Here is a 19,238-nt window from a genome sequence, read left to right as displayed (position 1 = left end):
AGATTTCACATTTCAATACACATCCCATACATAGAGATAAAAATCATTCATATGGTGAGCACCTGGTAACTGACATTAACAAGATGCATATATAAGAATATCCCCATCATTCCGGGACACCCTTCGGATATGATATAAATTTCAAAGTACTAAAGCATCCGGTACTTTGGATGGGGTTTGTTAGGCCCAATAGATCTATCTTTAGGATTCGTGTCAATTAGGGTGTCTGTTCCCTAATTCTTAGATTACCAGACTTAATAAAAAGGGGCATATTCAATTTCGATAATTCAACCATAGAATGTAGTTTCACGTACTTGTGTCTATTTTGTAAATCATTTATAAAACCTGCATGTATTCTCATCCCAAAAATATTAGATTCTAAAAGTGGGACTATAACTCACTTTTACAGATATTTCCTTCCTCGGAAATAATACTTGGCCACGGATCGATTCACGAACCTATAAAAATATGTACATATATATCAAAGTATGATCAAAATATAATTACAACCATTTTTATTATGTTTTAAAGATTTGAGTGTATTAAGTCAGCTGTCTTCGTTAGTAATCTACAACTAGTTGTCCACTGTTAGATGTACAGAAATAAATCGATATATATTATCTTGAATCAATCCACGACCCAGTGTATACATGTCTCAGGCTAGATCACAACTCAAAGTATATATATTTTTGGAATTAACCTCAACCCTGTATAGCTAACTCCGACATTACTGCATATAGAGTGTCTATGGTTGTCCCAAATAATATATATACATGGGTCGATATGATATGTCAAAACATTTGCATACGTGTATATGGTATCCCAAGATTACATAATATATTAGAATTCATGTATAATACAATATAAGTTAGCTAGGATATGATTTTTATAGATTTGTTAAACATTTCCTGTAGCTAAAAAGATCAAAAATATCCAATCTTGTTTTATCCATAAATTCTTCATTTTAAATCCGTTTTGAGTGAATCAAATTGCTATGGTTTCATATTGAACTCTAATTTAAGAATCCAAACAGAAAAAGTATAGGTTTATAGTTAGAAATTTAAGTTACATGTCAATTACTAAAGAGGTAGTCATTTCCGTCGAAAGAACGACATCTTGATGACCATTTTGAAAAACATACTTTCACTTTGAGTTTAACCAAGATTTTTGGATATAGTTTCATGTTCATATGAAAAATCATTTTCCCAGAAGAACAACTTTTAAATCAAAGTTTATCATAGTTTTTAATTATCCAAACCAAAACAGCCCCCGTTTTCACTACGACGGCGTATATCCGATTTTATGGTGTTCACCGTGTTTCTAGGTTTTAAATCATTAAGTTAGCATATCATATAGATATATAACATGTGTTTAGTTGATTTTAAAAGTCAAGTTAGAAGTATTAACTTTTGTTTGCGAACAAGTTTAGAATTAACTAAACTATGTTCTAGTGATTACAAGTTTAAACCTTCGAATAAGATAGCTTTATATGTATGAATCGAATGATGTTATGAATATCATTACTACCTCAAGTTTTCTGGATAAAACTACTGGAAATGAAAAAAATGGATCTAGCTTCAAAGGATCCTTGGATGGCTTGAAAGTTCTTGAAGCAGAATCATGACACGAAAACAGTTCAAGTAAGATTTTCATTCGAAATAAGATTGTTATAGTTGCAGAAATTGAATCAAATTTTGAATATGAATATTACCTTGAATTAGAAAGATAACCTACTATAAATAAAAAAGGTTCCTTGATCTTAGATGATTACTTGGAATGGATTAGAAAGCTTGGAAGTAGACTTGCAAACTTGGAAGTATTCTAGATTTTTATGAAACTATACTTATGAAATTTATGAAGAACACTTAGAACTTGAAGATGGAACTTGAGAGAGATCAATTAGATGAAGAAAATTGAAGAATAAAAGTGTTTGTAGGTATTTTTGGTTGTTGGTATATGGATTAGATATAAAGGATATGTAATTTTGTTTTCATGTAAATAAGTCATGAATGATTACTAATATTTTTGTAATTTTATGAGATATTTCATGCTAGTTGCCAAATGATGGTTCCCACATGTGTTAGGTAACTCACATGGGCTGTTAAAAGCTAATAATTGGAGTGTATATACCAATAGTACATACATCTAAAAGTTGTGTATTGTACGAGTACGAATACGGGTGCATACGGGTAGAATTGTTGATGAAACTGAATGAGGATGTAATTGTAAGCATTTTTGTTAAGTAGAAGTTCTTTGATATGTGTCTTGAAGTCTTTCAAAAGTGTAAGAATACATATCAAAACACAACATGTATATACATTCTAATGGAGTCGTTAAGTCTTCGTTAGTCGTTACATGTAAGTGCTGTTTTGAAACCTTTAAGTTAACGATCTCAATTAATGTTGTTAACCCAATGTTTATTATATCAAATGAGATGTTAAATTATTATGTTATCATTATATTATGATGTATGAATATCTCTTAATATGATATATATGTATACATTAAAATATCGTTACAACGATAATCGTTACATATAAGTCTCGTTTCGTAATTCTTGAGTTAGTAGTATTGTTTTTACATATGTAGTTCATTGTTAACATATTTAAATATCATTTTATCATGTTAAATATAGTGTATCAATATCTTAATATGATACATATGTATTTAGTAGACGTTATCATAACGATAATCGTTATATATATCATTTCGAGTTTCTTAACTTAGTAATCTCATTTCTTATGTATATCACACATTGTTAATATACATAGTGAGATACTTACTCATCATTATCTCATGTCAACCATATATATATGTCTATATATACCACAACATGTAGTTTTAAAAATTTGTAACGTTCGTGAATCGCCGGTCAACTTGGGTGATTAATTGTCTATATGAAACTTATTTCATTTAATCAAGTCTTAACAAGTTTGATTGCTTAACACGTTGGAAACATTTAGTCATGTAAATATCAATCTCAATTAATATATATAAATATGGAAAAGTTCGGGTAACTACATCTTGGACACAATAAACACAACTCTATGAATCGTCGTTCGTATGTGGTAATATCGAATCCTTGCGCTCGTAATTCTCTAAGCTCTGTCTTGAGCTTTGTAACAACCCTCACTTTTTGACTTCTAAATTTACTGAATTAACCCTAGGGTTATCTGCCTGACTATATGTATTAAGGGTTGTTATATACAATTAAATATTGACCGAATAGTAATTTTTAGTCAACAATGTACGCTTAAATAAATAATATATTATTAATTTATATAATTTGACATAATTTAACTAAGTATATAAACTTTGAATCACTTTTATTATTTGGTTAATGTATTATATATTTAACTATATAATAAATCTAATTATATATAAATGTAATAATATTTACAAACTTACTAAAACTATAGTTTAATAATTAAAATCATAATTATTATTAAAAATACAAAATACCGAATTATTTATTATTTTTATGCAAAATTTGTATTTATTAATTAAAAAAAATATTGTCAAATATTCTTGGAAAAGCACTAAATCAATTTGTTTATTTATATAAAAAAAATCCTTAAAATAAATTAATTAAAAAAAATAAATAAATAAATTACTTTTTAATTAAAAAAAATTATAATGGAAAAACTACTTTTATTATTTTATTTTGTGTATTATCCCATGACCTTACATTTAATATTTTTGAATTTTAAAATCCCATTAAAAATTAAAATATTTGTTTTTCTTTTAATTATTTTATTCTTTTTACCTAATTTTTTCAAGGATAAATACCCCTCATTTCTCATTCAAACTCACACTAAAATTTCTCTCATTCTCTCTTTGAAGAATTACTACTAGTAAGTATTCTTTTCTTACTTTTTACTTTTTATTTTTTACTTTTTACTTTTTACTTTTTACTTTTTACTTCGGTTTATTATTGTTTTTTACCAAAACATGTAAATAATGTTATAAATTATATGCAATTAAAAATAAAATAAATAACATGTTATAATTAGTAATATATGTTACTAAAAATTATAAAAGTATTTTTATGAATTAATATATAGGAATTATAATTAAAATCGAATTAATGAATATATATGTATATACGCACCTAACGTGAATGTTATAATTAAAGATAGTGTACAAAGACTACAAACATCACCGCTACTTGTGGCCTAGGGTGATCCTTGTTACCATTATGGGACGCTTGTGGATCTCGAATGCCAAGACTTAGATTCTGGTCAAGAGATCCTGGGCCACTCGGTAACAATAGATCATTCGAGTGACTTGCATGTTAGCAATGAAGTTTGGGCGAGATTGTACAACATCTTTGTTAAGAATTATAACCCGAACATTTTAAAACTAGAAGCTTACTATAAGTGGAAGCTTTCCATAAATAGTAAGTTTCCAAAAATAGAAACTTTTGAGAAATATGAACTTTTCTAGAAAACCGTCACTGTCAATATAGTTGGTATATTAATTAACATACTTTATGTCAGTTAGACATTAACTAATCAAACGTTATACCTCTAGATTGATATCCAGATCACTTACTTGCTTTACTTTCCTTCTTGCGTGGAATACTTCAACTGCTATTTAAGGTGAATTCATAGTCCCTCTTTATTGCTAGCAAACTTACTTACTTTACTTGGGGTGAGACACATGTTATTTTTACTTTTTACAATTTGGACACAAGTACCAATCTGTTAAACTATGATATACCCGGCTATATCCGACTAAGTCCCTACAGTGATATTTTTAATTGCTGCTGCATGCTTAATTATTGGGGGTAGGCCTATCGGGAGTAACGTCCCCGATACATTTGACTAAGTCTTTGTATTACTTGATAATGAAATTAAACCGACAAGGACAGACACAACTTGTCATGGGGCAAACTTGAACGTTTAGTCTAAATATCACGCTTTGGCATAACTTTTTGATCCTGCGGGAGATCAACTTTACAAACTAAATCTTGTGGTCTAAAACAACGGTCAAACTTTTGTTAAACCTATGAACTTCACTCAACCTTTTGGTTGACACTTTAGCATGTTTTGTCTCAGGTGCTGTTTGATTCAAGCTTACTTATCTACTGCTTATGTGATGCTACTTGGACATAGGATTAAGAGATTATCGCATTTATTACTATTGCATTTAAACATTTACTTTACTCCTTTGTAACGACATTTCATTTTCCGCTGCGTACTCCATAAAGTTTAATTTTCTCATTTAGTATTGTTCTCGTTATTATAATATGTTGGTATATTTTGATATTAAGTCACATTTCGCCCAGGCCCTAACTTGGGGGTGTGATAGATTGGTATCAGAGCATAATCAGGCTGTTATAGAGAACCAGGATTGCATTTTTGTGTGTGCCTTATGTGTTAGCTAGGGTGCCTTAGCAATCTAGGAAACTATAACCTTTCATGCCTTAGACTTAAAGCACTTAGGATTACCTTATAATCTTAACAACCTTGCTTTGATAATCTTGGCTTAAAATGCTAATCAAAGTCTTTTTCCTAATGTTAGGATGTCTAATTTTCATCAAACGAACAAAATGACTCTTTTCAAGCCGATCGAAGAAGATACTAAAGGGTATTCCACTGAAAGACCAGCCCAAAGTCCACCTTATGGCTTTGGTGGTCCTCGTTCACCAAACTATAGTCCGGATACTTTACCTAATTCTCTTGATCACTACCCGACCCCAAAAACTGAAGACAAGGGGAAACGTCCTGAGGAAACTGGTCTGTTAAGGAAAAGAGTCCGATCTTCTTCTTATGATGATGCTGCTAAGTATGAGATCATGAGCCAGCAAAAAGATACCGAGAGAAACTTGGAAGGTTTGCTTCGCCACGTGGCGAGAGTGGAGGTTCGTATGGATGAAAAGGATCGCAAAATTAAGAAACTCTTAGAGGTAAACTCAGAGTTAAAGAAAGAGATAAAGTTGGTGAAGTATGAGGAAGAACGTAACACCCGTTGGGGAAAGCAATCACTTGCTCATCTCAAGGAGAATGTTGATTTTTGGTTGGATATGGAAAGAAATCGAGTCAATAAGCAGCTTCCTCTAAAGGGGTACTATAACAACGCAGTCAACAGCCGCGTTACCAACCTCTATGATAACCTCGAGTATCTTTATGAGAAGCAAAAGGCGAGGAACGAGAAATTTGATGAGTTTATGAAGAAGGTGGAGGATGAGAAGAAGAAATATGAAGATTACTTCAATCTTAATATTTCCTAGATTATTTTTTCAATTCCTTGTCTATGTAAAGGCTATGCCTTAAACTATTTCAATTTCCGAATCGTGTAATAAAGGCTTATTTAATGCCTCGTTCTAATAATATAAAGTGTTTTATTAATATCATGCGATATCAATAATTTATTTTATTCATACTTGTGATTGCTCAAACTTATAACTTGTTAAACTTATCAAACATATGTTCACTTTTATGTAGTGACATCATGGTTCGTTCAGCTGCACCTACCGTTAACAACGTTGTGTTAACTACTGAACAATTCCAACAGTTACTCGCTGCCACCCAAGGCAACGCCCAAGCTAATCATGCTAATACTCAACCAAAACCTTGTTCCTACAAGGTTTTTTCAAACTGTCATCCTCCTGCATTTAAGGGAACTGAGGAAGCTGTCGAACTAGTTCGTTGGTTCGAAAATATGGAATCCATTTTTCGTGATGAAATCGAGTGAAGTATGCCACTAGCTCATTGGGTGGTAATGCTTTAACTTGGTGGACTGCTCATTCCAAGTTCGTAGGAATTGATAATGCTAATGCAATTCCATGGGACGAACTCAAAAGCATGATGGTCAACAAATTCTGCCCAAGGATTCAAGTTCAGAAACTTGAAGCTGAGTTCTGGGAACTCAAGGTCAAGGGTACTGACATTGAGAACTACACAAACCATTATCTAGAGCTTTCTACTCTATGTCCTGAGATGTTTTCTACTAAAGCTAGGAAGATTGAGCGGTATATTGAAGGTCTTCCCGAGGATGTACAAGGGAATGTTATTGCTGCTGAGAAGGTTACTCTAGATGCTGTGTTCCTCATGGCACAAAATCTGATGTTAGCTAAGAGAAGAAGAGCGTTGGCTAATAATCAGGTTGAAACCAATGGTAATGATGGTAAAAGGAAGTTTGAGTCATCTCAAGGTTCGGCTCAGAATGATAACAAGAAGCCTGCGGATAACACAAGGTCGAATTATAAGGGTACTTATCCTTTCTGTATTCGTTGTGAGAGGCATCACCCGGGGAATTGTACTGCGGTCTGTGCGTTTTGTAAGAAAGTAGGACACATTGCTAAGACGTGTAAAACTCCTCCAAAGGATAAGGCTATTGTTCCAGCCAAAGCTCATCCAACCTGCTATACTTGTGGAGAAAAGGGACACATTAGTCCTAATTATCCTAAGAAGAAGGATAATCCCGCTACTGGAGCTAATGCTACTACTACGAAGGGTCGTGCGTTTGTTATCACTGCTGCTAAAGCTCGAGATGAGGATGAGGTCATCACGGGTATGTATCTTGTCAATAATTGTTACACATCTATTTTATTCGATACTGGTGCCGACCGAAGTTATGTGTCTAGTGATTTTTGTACCCTATTTACTGAAAAGCCTCAACCCTTAGAAAATAAACGACTAGTAGAAGTAGCCAATGGAATAATCATGCAAGTCGATAAAATCTATAAAAACTGCAACTTAATCTTAGCCGATAAGGAATTTAAGATAGACCTTTTGCCGGTCGAACTAGGAAGTTTTGACGTTGTAGTTGGAATGGATTGGTTACGTCCATCACATGCTGCTATCATGTGTTACGATAAAACTGTTCATGTTCCATTGGGAAATAGAGAGACTCTCATCATTCAAGGTGAAAAGAGTGGTTCCAATCTCAATATCATCTCCTGTATTAAAACTCGCAAATACCTTATGAAAGGTTATCCAGCTATTCTAGCTCACGTTAAGATGATTGAATCAAAAGAGAAGCGTATTGAAGATGTACCTGTGGTTAAAGACTTTCCTGATGTGTTTCCCGAAGATCTTCCTGGTCTTCCACCTCCTCGACAAGTTGAATTTCAAATTGATTTAGCTCCCGGTGCTGCTCCTATTGCTAAAGAACCATACCGTTTAGCACCTTTCGAAATGAAGTAACTTTCCAACCAGCTCCAAGAACTATTGGATAAAGGTTTCATTCATCCAAGCTCGTCCCCAAGGGGAACTCCTATTCTATTTGTTAAAAAGAAGGATGGTACGTTAAGTATGTGCATTGATTATCGCGAACTTAACAAGCTTACTATCAAGAACCGTTATCCGTTGCCACGTATTGATGATCTATTCGACCAACTTCAAGGGTCAAGTGTTTATTCAAAGATTGATTTGAGGTCCGGATATCACCAACTTAGAGTCAAGGAATTCGATATTCCTAAGACTGCTTTTCGCACTTGTTATGGGCACTATGAATTCTGTGTTATGCCTTTTGGTTTGACCAATGCTTCTGTTGTGTTCATGGATCTTATGAAACGTGTTTGCAAACCCTATCTCGATAAATTCGTCATTGTATTCATTGATGACATCTTGATCTATTCCAAGAGTGAGAAAGAACATGAGCAACATTTGCGTATGATTCTTGAACTCTTACGAAAGGAACAACTTTATGCTAAATTCTCTAAGTGCGAGTTTTGGCTCAAAACCGTACAATTCCTTGGACATGTTGTTGATAGAAGAGGAATACATGTTGATCCTGCTAAAATCACTGTTATTCAGAACTGGGAGATACCAAAGACTGCGAAGCATATTTGCCAATTTTTGGGACTTGCCGGTTACTATCGGAGATTTATAAAGGATTTTTCACTTCTTGCTAAACCTCTTATGAAGCTAACATAAAAAGGGAAGAAATTTGAGTGGTCCGAAGAACAGGAATCTGCTTTCAAGATTCTGAAGGAGAAGTTGACCACAGCCCCAATTCTATCTTTACCTGAAGGTACTGACGATTTTGTTGTTTACTGTGATGCCTCAAAGCAAGGCTTTGGTTGTGTTTTAATGCAAAGAGAAAAGGTTATTTCCTACGCATCTAGACAGTTGAAGAAACACGAGGAGAACTATACCACACACGACCTTGAGTTAGGTCTCGTGGTATTTGCATTAAAGATATGGAGACATTATCTATATGGTACCCAGTTTACGGTGTACACTGACCATAAAAGTCTTCGACACATCTTTGATCAAAAACAGCTGAATATGAGGCAAAGCTGATGGCTCGAGTTATTGAACGATTAAGACTGTAAGATGGAATATCATCCTGGCAAGGCAAATGTAGTTGCCGATGCCCTTAGTCGAAAAGACGATGTTAAACATGTTTGTGCCTTAAACCTGAAAATCAAATCAAATCTTATATCACGAATTTGCGAAGCTCAACTGGAAGCTATTAAACCAACACTTATCGAAGGTGAAGGACCTATCGGTTTCGAGAACCAACTCCAAGTGAAAGCTAATGGTACACGGTACTTTGGCAACAGAATTTGGGTTCCTCGCTTCGGTAATCGCCGTGAATTAGTCTTGGATGAAGCGCATAAGACTAGGTATTCTATTCATCCGGGTTCCAGTAAGATATACCACGTTGTGAAGGAATTCTACTGGTGGCCTAACATGAAAACCGACATTGCTACTTATGTTAGTAAGTGCCTCACTTGTTTGAAAGTCAAGGCTGAACATCAAAAGCCTTCTGGTCTGTTGACACAACCCGATATTCCGCAGTGGAAGTGGGAATCACTATGGACTTTATTACTAAATTGCCCAAGACTTCTAGTGGAAATGATACTATATGGGTCATAGTAGATCGTCTTACTAAATCTGCTCATTTCTTACCGATCAAGGAGACCGACAAGATGGAGAGATTGTCACACCTGTATATCAAAGAAATTGTCTCTCGTCATGGTGTTCCTATATCAATCATATCCGATCGCGACAGTAGATTCACTTCCAGATTCTGGAAATCCTTACAAACTGCTCTTGGAACTCAACTCGACATGTGTACTGCTTATCATCCGCAAACCGATGGTCAAAGTGAATGAATCATTCAAACATTAGAAGATATGCTTCGCGCTTGTGTTATCGACTTCGGAAAAGGCTGGGATAGACATCTGCCTTTGGTTGAATTTTCTTATAACAACAGTTATCACTCTAGCATTAAAGCTGCACCTTTTGAAGCTCTATATGGAAGGAAGTGTAGATCCCCTCTATGTTGGGATGAACTTGAGGACAGACATTTAACTGGTCCTGAAATTATTCACGAAACTACCAAAAAGATCGTTCAAATCAAGCAACGTTTAGAAACTGCCCGTAGCCGACAGAAGAGTTATGTCGATAAGAAACAAAAGGACATCGAATACCAAGTTGGAGATAAAGTCATGTTGAAAGTATCCCCTTAGAAAGGTGTTTTCCGTTTCGGTAAACAAAGTAAACTAAGTCCACGATATGTTGGACCTTTCACAATCACTGAAAGAATCGGTCCCGTGGCATATCGATTAGAACTACCAACCGAACTCAGTTAAGTACATGATGTGTTTCATGTCTCAAATCTTAAACGGTGTATTGCTGATGACACTCTCGTTATTCCTTTGGATGACATTCGCATTAATGATAAAATGCACTTCATAGAGGAACCCGTAGAAGTCATGGACCGATCTGCTAAACACTTAAAACAAAGCACCATACCTATTGTTAAGATCCGTTGGAATTCACGACGTGGCCCCGAGTATACCTGGAAACGTGAAGACCAAATGAAACAGAAATATCCCCATCTCTTCTCAACCGCTGATGCATCCGAGAAGTCTACCTAAAACTTCGGGGCGAAGTTTTTATTAACGGGGAGGTACTGTAACAACCCCCACTTTTCGACTTCTAAATTTACTGAATTAACCCTAGGGTTATCTGCCTGACTATATGTATTAAGGGTTGTTATATACAATTAAATATTGACCGAATAGTAATTTTTAGTCAACAATGTACGCTTAAATAAATAATATATTATTAATTTATATAATTTGACATAATTTAACTAAGTATATAAACTTTGTATCACTTTTATTATTTAGTTAATGTATTATATATTTAACTATATAATAAATCTAATTATATATAAATGTAATAATATTTACAAACTTACTAAAACTATAGTTTAATAATTAAAATCATAATTATTATTAAAAGTATAAAATACCGAATTATTTATTATTTTTATGCAAAATTTGTATTTATTAATTAAAAAAAATTGATAAATATTCTTGGAAAAGCACTAAATCAATTTGTTTATTTATATATAAAAAAATTCTTAAAATAAATTAATTAAAATAAATAAATAAATAAATTACTTTTTAATTAAAAAAATTATAATAGAAAAACTACTTTTATTATTTTATTTTGTGCATTATCCCATGACCTAACATTTAATACTTTTGAATTTTAAAATCCCATTAAAAATTAAAATATTTCTTTTTCTTTTAATTATTTTATTCTTTTTACCTAATTTTTTCAAGTATAAATACCCCTCATTTCTCATTCAAACTCACACCAAAATTTCTCTCATTCTCTCTTTGAAGAATTACTACTAGTAAGTATTCTTTTCTTACTTTTTACTTTTTACTTCAGTTTATTATTATTTTTTACCAAAACATGTAAATAATGTTATAAATTATATGCAATTAAAAATAAAATAAAATAAATAACATATTATAATTAGTAATATATGTTACTAAAAATTATAAAAGTATTTTTATGAATTAATATATAGGAATTATAATTAAAATCGAATTATTGAATATATATATGTATATACGCACCTAACGTGAAGGTTATAATTAAAGATAGCGTACAAAGACTACAAACATCACCGCTACTTGTGGCCTAGGGTGATCCTTGTTACCATTATGGGACGCTTATGGATCTCGAATGCCAAGACTTAGATTCTGGTCAAGAGATCCTGGGCCACTCGGTAACAATAGATCATTCGAGTGACTTGCATGTTAGCAACGAAGTTTGGGCGAGATTGTACAACATCTTTGTTAAGAATTATAACCCGAACATTTTTAAACTAGAAGCTTACTATAAGTGGAAGCTTTCCATAAATAGTAAGTTTCCAAAAATAGAAACTTTTGAGAAATAGGAACTTTTCTCGAAAACCGTCACTGTCAATATAGTTGCTATATTAATAAACATACTTTATGTCAGTTAGACATTAACTAATCAAACGTTATACCTCTAGGTTGATATCCAGATCACTTACTTGCTTTACTTTCCTTCTTGCGTGGAATACTTCAACTGCTATTTAAGGTGAATTCATAGCCCCTCTTTATTGCTAGCAAACTTACTTACTTTACTTGGGGTGAGACACATTCTGTTTTTACTTTTTACAATTTAGACACAAGTACCAAACTGTTAAACTATGCTATACCCAGCTATGTCCAACTAAGTCCCTACAGTGATATTTTTAATTGCTGCTGCATGCTTAATTATTGGGGGTAGGCCTATCGGGAGTAACGTCCCCGATACATTTGACTAAGTCTTTGTATTACTTGATAATGAAATTAAACCGACAAGGACAGACACAACTTGTCATGGGGCAAACTTGAACGTTTAGTCTAAATATTACGCTTTGGCATAACTTTTTGATCCTGCGGGGGATCAACTTTACAAACTAAATCTTGTGGTCTAAAACAACGGTCAAACTTTTGTTAAACCTATGAACTTCACTCAACCTTTTGGTTGACACTTTAGCATGTTTTGTCTCAGGTGCTGTTTGATTCAAGCTTACTTATCTACTGCTTATGTGATGCTACTTGGACATAGGATCAAGAGATTGTCGCATTTATTACTATTGCATTTAAACATTTACTTTACTCCTTTGTAACGACATTTCATTTTCCACTGCATATTCCATAAATTTTAACTTTCTCATTTAGTATTGTTCTCGTTATTATAATATGTTGGTATATTTTGATATTAAGTCACATTTCGCCCAGGCCCTAACTGGGGGTGTGATAAGCTTATTGACTTCGTTTCTGGGACGATACTGCTCATTCATCAAGTATTTGAATGCTGGTCACGGTAGTGCGTAAGCAGCATCTTGTCTCACCTGTTCGAGGTAGGTGTTCCACCATGTTAACGCAGTACCTGTGAAAGTATGCGTGGTGTACTTAACCCTGTCTTCTTCGGCACATTTGCTTATAGTAAACACATATTCGACCTTCTCGGTCCATCATTTCAGTCCGACTGGTCCTTCAGTTCCATCAATTTCTAGAGGCTTACAGGCAGTGAAAGCCTTGTAGGAGCATCCTACTCGGTTTCCTATGGAGTTAACTCCACTGCTAGACCCAGAGTTATTGTTGTTGTTTTGCATCGTAGCCTGAACTGCGACTATGTTTATGGCAAGGAATGCATGGAAATCTTCCTCTCTCATATTCAAATTCTGACGAGTAGTCGGTGCCATTTCCTTCAAAAATAGCCAAAAGAATTGAGTTAATCATATAGAATTTTAAGTGTAGTCAATAGTATTTCATAGCATAATATGAACTTATTTATAAAAGCTTTTTCTTCATATTAACGTTTTATAATTTTTAATTCGACCCGTTAAGTTCATACTTAGTAGCTAACATACAATTCAACTACTACAATTCTATATGAAAAACTGATTATAATAATATTTCGCGTTCAAACTTTTATACAATATTTTACAAACTTACAATACCGCTAATATACATATTGCATGAAATATAGCACACAATAACTTTGATACAAAATAGCTGTGACAACAATCCTAGTTAATACGTAAGTCGTTCCGCAAAGGCAATAAAAACACGTAATTCATAAGTCCAGAAACAAGTCATGCATTCTGGTTTTACTAAGACTACTTCCCATCTTTGGTCTTGTGGAACATAACCGTTGTGGCTGTTGACAAGACAGCATGTTGTAACGTCATCAAAGGGATGAGGGTTTCGTAATGTCCAACAGCCCTGTAATAATCTAAAAACCTTGTTTCTCACCCCAACTACTGAATCCGTCACTTGTGGGAAGGTTTTATTTAAAAGTTGTAATCTGATGTTCTTTTTCTCACTTTGGTGAGAAACGAACATCATTAACCCGTAAGCATAACATGCTTCTTTATGTTGCATGTAAGAAGCTCTTTCTAACTCATGAAGTCCTACGTTGGGATATGTTGAGTCAAAATAGGTTCTTAACCCGTAGCGTAAAATTGCATTTTGGTTCCCCGCATTTAACGCTTTAAAGAAAACACGGCGTAACTTACGGTGTCCCCAATGTGATATACCCCATCTTTCAAATGAAAGCCTTTTATAAACTAAGGAATGCCTGGAACGTTCTTCAAATGTTCTACAAACTAATTTTGCCGTAAATAATTGTGCCAACGAATTCTGACCGACTTTAGACAAGATTTCATCAATCATGTCCCCGGGTAGGTCTTCTAAAATATTTGGTTGTCTATCCTTAACGTCCATTGTGTGTTTTTATACTGTAAAATAGACGAGGATTAGATTCGTAAAAGATAATTAACAAACAATACAAGCAATTTTTACATATAACATGAAAATACAAGCACACTACAATACATATATTACACAACATGATTACAACTCTCTATTCTGACTCACTCGTTTCTCCCTCTTCGGACTTGGTTCGTTTCGCTAATTTCCTAGGGATATATGATGTTCCTCTAATACGAGCCGTTGTTTTCACAAATAGTTTAGAAAAACCTGGTGGCTTAGAGGTTCCCGGGTTATTGTTACAACTTAAGAAATACGGGTGTTGACGATACATATAAAATTCATCGGGGTTGGAATCAGGTTTCTCTATTTTGATGCCCTTACCCTTATTATTTTCTTTTGCTTTTTCAAATTGGGTCGAGGTAATTTCTATAACATCATCTGAATCCGATTCATCAGAAAATTAATAATTTTCCCAATATTTTGCTTCCTTGGCGGAAACACCATTAACCATTATTAACTTTGGTCCATTGGTTGAGGATTTTATTTTATTTATCTATTTTTCTGTGGTTCATAATATTTCCCCCTCCGGAATCTCTTCTTCCGGTTCCTCTTCTTCCGGTTCCTCCTCTTCCGGTTCCTCTTCTTCCGGTTCCTCCTCTTCCCGTTCCTCTTCGGAAATTTGTGAGTCTTCCCAATATATATTCGACTCTTCATTATTATTAGGTGAGTCATGGGATTTGTACTAGAGGTAGACATCTATCACACAATATCAAACACATTAAGAGATTAATATATCACATAATATTTACATGTTAACAATATATAGTTTCCAACAAAAAAAATGTTAAGCAATCATTTTTCAAGTAAACATGGTCGAAGTCCAGACTCACTAATGCATCCTAACGAACTCGATAAGACACGCTAATTCAAATTTATGGTTCTCTAAGACCAACGCTCTGACACCAACTGAAATGTCCCGTTCATATCAATTATAAACGTTTCATATTAATTGGTTTTGCGAGTTTTTGACCTCTATATGAGACGTTTTTCAAAGACTGCATTAATTTTTAAAACAAACCATAACCTTTATTTTATCGATAAAGGTTTAAAACATTACGAAGATTATCAAATAACGATAATCTAAAATGTAGCGTTTTCACTCGACCATTCATAATGGTTTACAATAATATTACACAATAACTTAAGTCTTCGAATGTAGTTTTTAAACAATATTATACAAGCATGCTGACTCCAATTCTTGTCTTTAATTTAGCATGCAACAGCGGAAGCTCTTAATAATCACCTGAGAATAAACATGCTTAAAACGTCAACAAAATGTTGGTGAGTTAGAGGTTTAATCTATATATATCAAATTGTAATAATAATAGACCACAAGATTTCATTTTATAAACATAATCCTCAAGCAGAATCCTCTCGTCTGCATTAAGGTAAATTCATTCATATGATGAACACCTGGTAACTGACATTAACAAGATGCATATAGAATATCCCCAAAATAGAATCCTCTCGTCTGTATAACAGAATCCTCTCGTCTATATAAAAATCGAAGTACTAAAGCATCCGTACCTCGGATGGGGTTTATTAGGCCCATAGATCTATCTTTAGGATTCGCGTCAATTAGGGGTACTGTTCCCTAATTCTTAGGTTACCAAGCTAAAAGGGGCATATTCGATTTAGATAATCCAACCATAGAATGTAGTTTCGATTACTTGTGTCTATTTCATAAAACATTTATAAAACTGCATGTATTCTCATCCCAGAAATATTAGATTTTAAAAATGGGACTATAACTCACTTTCACAGATTTTTTCTTCGTTAGAAATAAGACTTGGCCACTGGTCGATTCACGAACCAATAACAAATGTGTACATATATATCAAAGTATGATTGAAATATATTCACAACATTTTTTATTACATTTTTATGATTTAAGTTTGTTAAGTTAGTAGTCCTCGTTAGTAACCTACAACTAGTTGTCCACAGTTAGATGTACAAAAATAAATCAATATATATTATCTTGAATCAATCAACGACCCAGTGTATACACGTCTCAGGCTAGATCACAACTCAAAGTATATATATTTTTGGAATCAACCTCAACCCTGTATAGCGAACTCGAACATTACAGCATATAGAGTGTCTATGGTTGTTCCAAATAATATATATAGATGGGTCGATATGATATGTCAAAACATTGTATACGTGTCTATGGTATCCCAAGATTACATAATATATGTTAGAATACATGTATAATACAATATAAGTTAGCTAGCATATGATTAGTGTAGATTTGTTGTAAAATTTTCGTAGCTACAACAAGTAAAATTTTCCAATTTTGTTTTACCCATAATTTCTTCATTTTAAATCCGTTTTGAGTGATTCAAGTTGCTAAGGTTTCATAATGAACTGTAATTTATGAAACTGAACAGAAAAAGTATAAGTTTATAGTCAAAAATACAGGTTACATGTCATTTACTAAAGAGGTAGTCATTTCCGTCGAAAGAACGACATCTTGATGACCATTTTGAAAAACATACTTCCACTTTGAGTTTAACCATGATTTTTAGATATAGTATCATGTTCATATGAAATATTATTTTTCCAGAAAACAAACTTCCAATTCAAAGATTAAGATACTTTTATTTTTCTAACCCAAAACAGCCCCCGGTTTTACTACGACGGCGTATGTCCGGTTTTAAGGTGTTCATCGTGTTTCCAGATTTTAAATCATTAAGTTAGCATATCATATAGATATAGAACATGTGTTTAGTTGATTTTAATAGTCAAGTAAGAGGGATTAACTTTATTTGCGAACAAGTTTAGAATTAACTAAACTATGTTCTAGTGATTACAAGTTTAAATCTTCGAATAAGATGGTTTTATATGTATGAATCAAATGATGTTATGAACATCATTACGACCTTAATTTTAGTAGGTAAACATACTGGAATAGAGAAATATAGATCTAGCTTCAAAGGATCCTTGGATGGCTTGAAAGTTCTTGAAGCAGAATCATGACACGAAAACAAGTTCAAGTAAGATTTCCACTCGAAATAAGATTGTTATAGTTATAGAAATTGAATCAAAGTTTGAATATGAGTATTACCTTGAATTAGAAAGATATCTTACTGTAAATAAGAAAGATTTCTTGAGATTAGATGATCACTTGAAGTGGATTTGCAAGATTGGAAGTAAGTTAGTAAACTTGAAAGTGTTTTTGGTGTGTTCTTGAGTAGTTATTTTGTAAGTTGATCTAGGTTAGGATTTATGAGCTAGATTGAGCTAGATTTTAATGAAGGTGATGAAGAACACTTAGAACATCAAGAGAGAACAAGAGAGAGATAAGTTTGATGCATGAAAGTTGAAAAAAGAAAGTGTTATGGTTGGTGAAGAAAAACGTGATCCTACCCTTGAATATAATGTTCCATTAGTTTGTATTTTTGTTAGATATTTCATGCTAGTTACCAAATGATGGTTCCCACATATTTAGGAGACTCATTAAGGTTGCTAAGAGCTGATCATTAAAATGTATATACCAATAGTATATACATCTAGAGGCTGGGTATTGTACGAGTACGAATACGGATTGAATACGAGCAAATTGTGTTTACTGTAGCAATAGTTTTTACTGTAGCAAATAGTATTTTATTGTAGCAAGCGAAAATTTACTGTAGCAATAGTGTTTACTGTAGCAAATAGTGTTTTACTGTATCAAATAGTATTTTACTTGTACATCTTTGATTTAATTGTATTTCTTCTTATATATATATAAAATAAAAACTTACATCATAAAAAAATAAAACGATTATATAATTATCACAAGTTATGACGTTCGTGAATCATCAGGCAAACTGGGTGGTCAATTGTCTACATGAAACTCATTTCAAATAATAAAGTCTTAACAAGTTTGATTGCTTAACATGTTGGAAACATTTAATCATGTAAATATCAATTTCATTTAATATATAATCATGGAAAAGTTCGGGTCACTACAATTACCACCACCAACAACAACCGCATCGCAAACCTCAACTTCATAATTTGTCACACGAACATCAACGTCATACGCACCATAGATACCAAGGAGTACCAACAACAATGAACGATGAAGTATTAATTCATAACTTCATTGAAGAAATATTCTGCGAAGAATATGTGGTTTCTAAAAGTTTTAGAGATTATTTATTCTAGCTCAAACTAAAAATCAAATGAGTTTAATATCATATTGACTCATTAAATCCATAATTACCTCTGAAGAAAATATATATGTATATATATTTTCATAAAGATTGTAATTGAAAATTCTTTCGTACAAACTGTTAATGATGAAAACATTTTAACGGGTAGGTAATACCCGAGAAATAATTAGATTTCGCATTAACAAGGTACACTGTACATTCTTCAAATCTGATTCAACATTCATTTACCATCCTACTTACATCTACAGAGATACGAATCCATTCACTGCAAAATAACCATTTTCATTCAATTTCATATTTGGATTTTGACCTATCAGAATCCAACAAGTGGCATAATGAAGAAAACATTGAACAAAAATAAAATTTGTTAGAAACAAACAAATTAACTATGAGAAATTTTGTTAAGAATCCACGCTAACTGTTCCTAGCTAACTGATTACATTTTATTTATCGCAATTTAATTATCGCATTTTATATTCTCGCAATTTTAATTATCGTCATTTAATTTCTGTTATTTATTT

The sequence above is a fragment of the Rutidosis leptorrhynchoides genome, chromosome 11, assembly GCF_046630445.1.
Source record: "Rutidosis leptorrhynchoides isolate AG116_Rl617_1_P2 chromosome 11, CSIRO_AGI_Rlap_v1, whole genome shotgun sequence".
Lineage (NCBI taxonomy): Eukaryota > Viridiplantae > Streptophyta > Magnoliopsida > Asterales > Asteraceae > Rutidosis > Rutidosis leptorrhynchoides.
The sequence above is the reverse complement of the archived record's forward strand: the minus strand, read 5'-3'. Positions refer to the sequence as shown.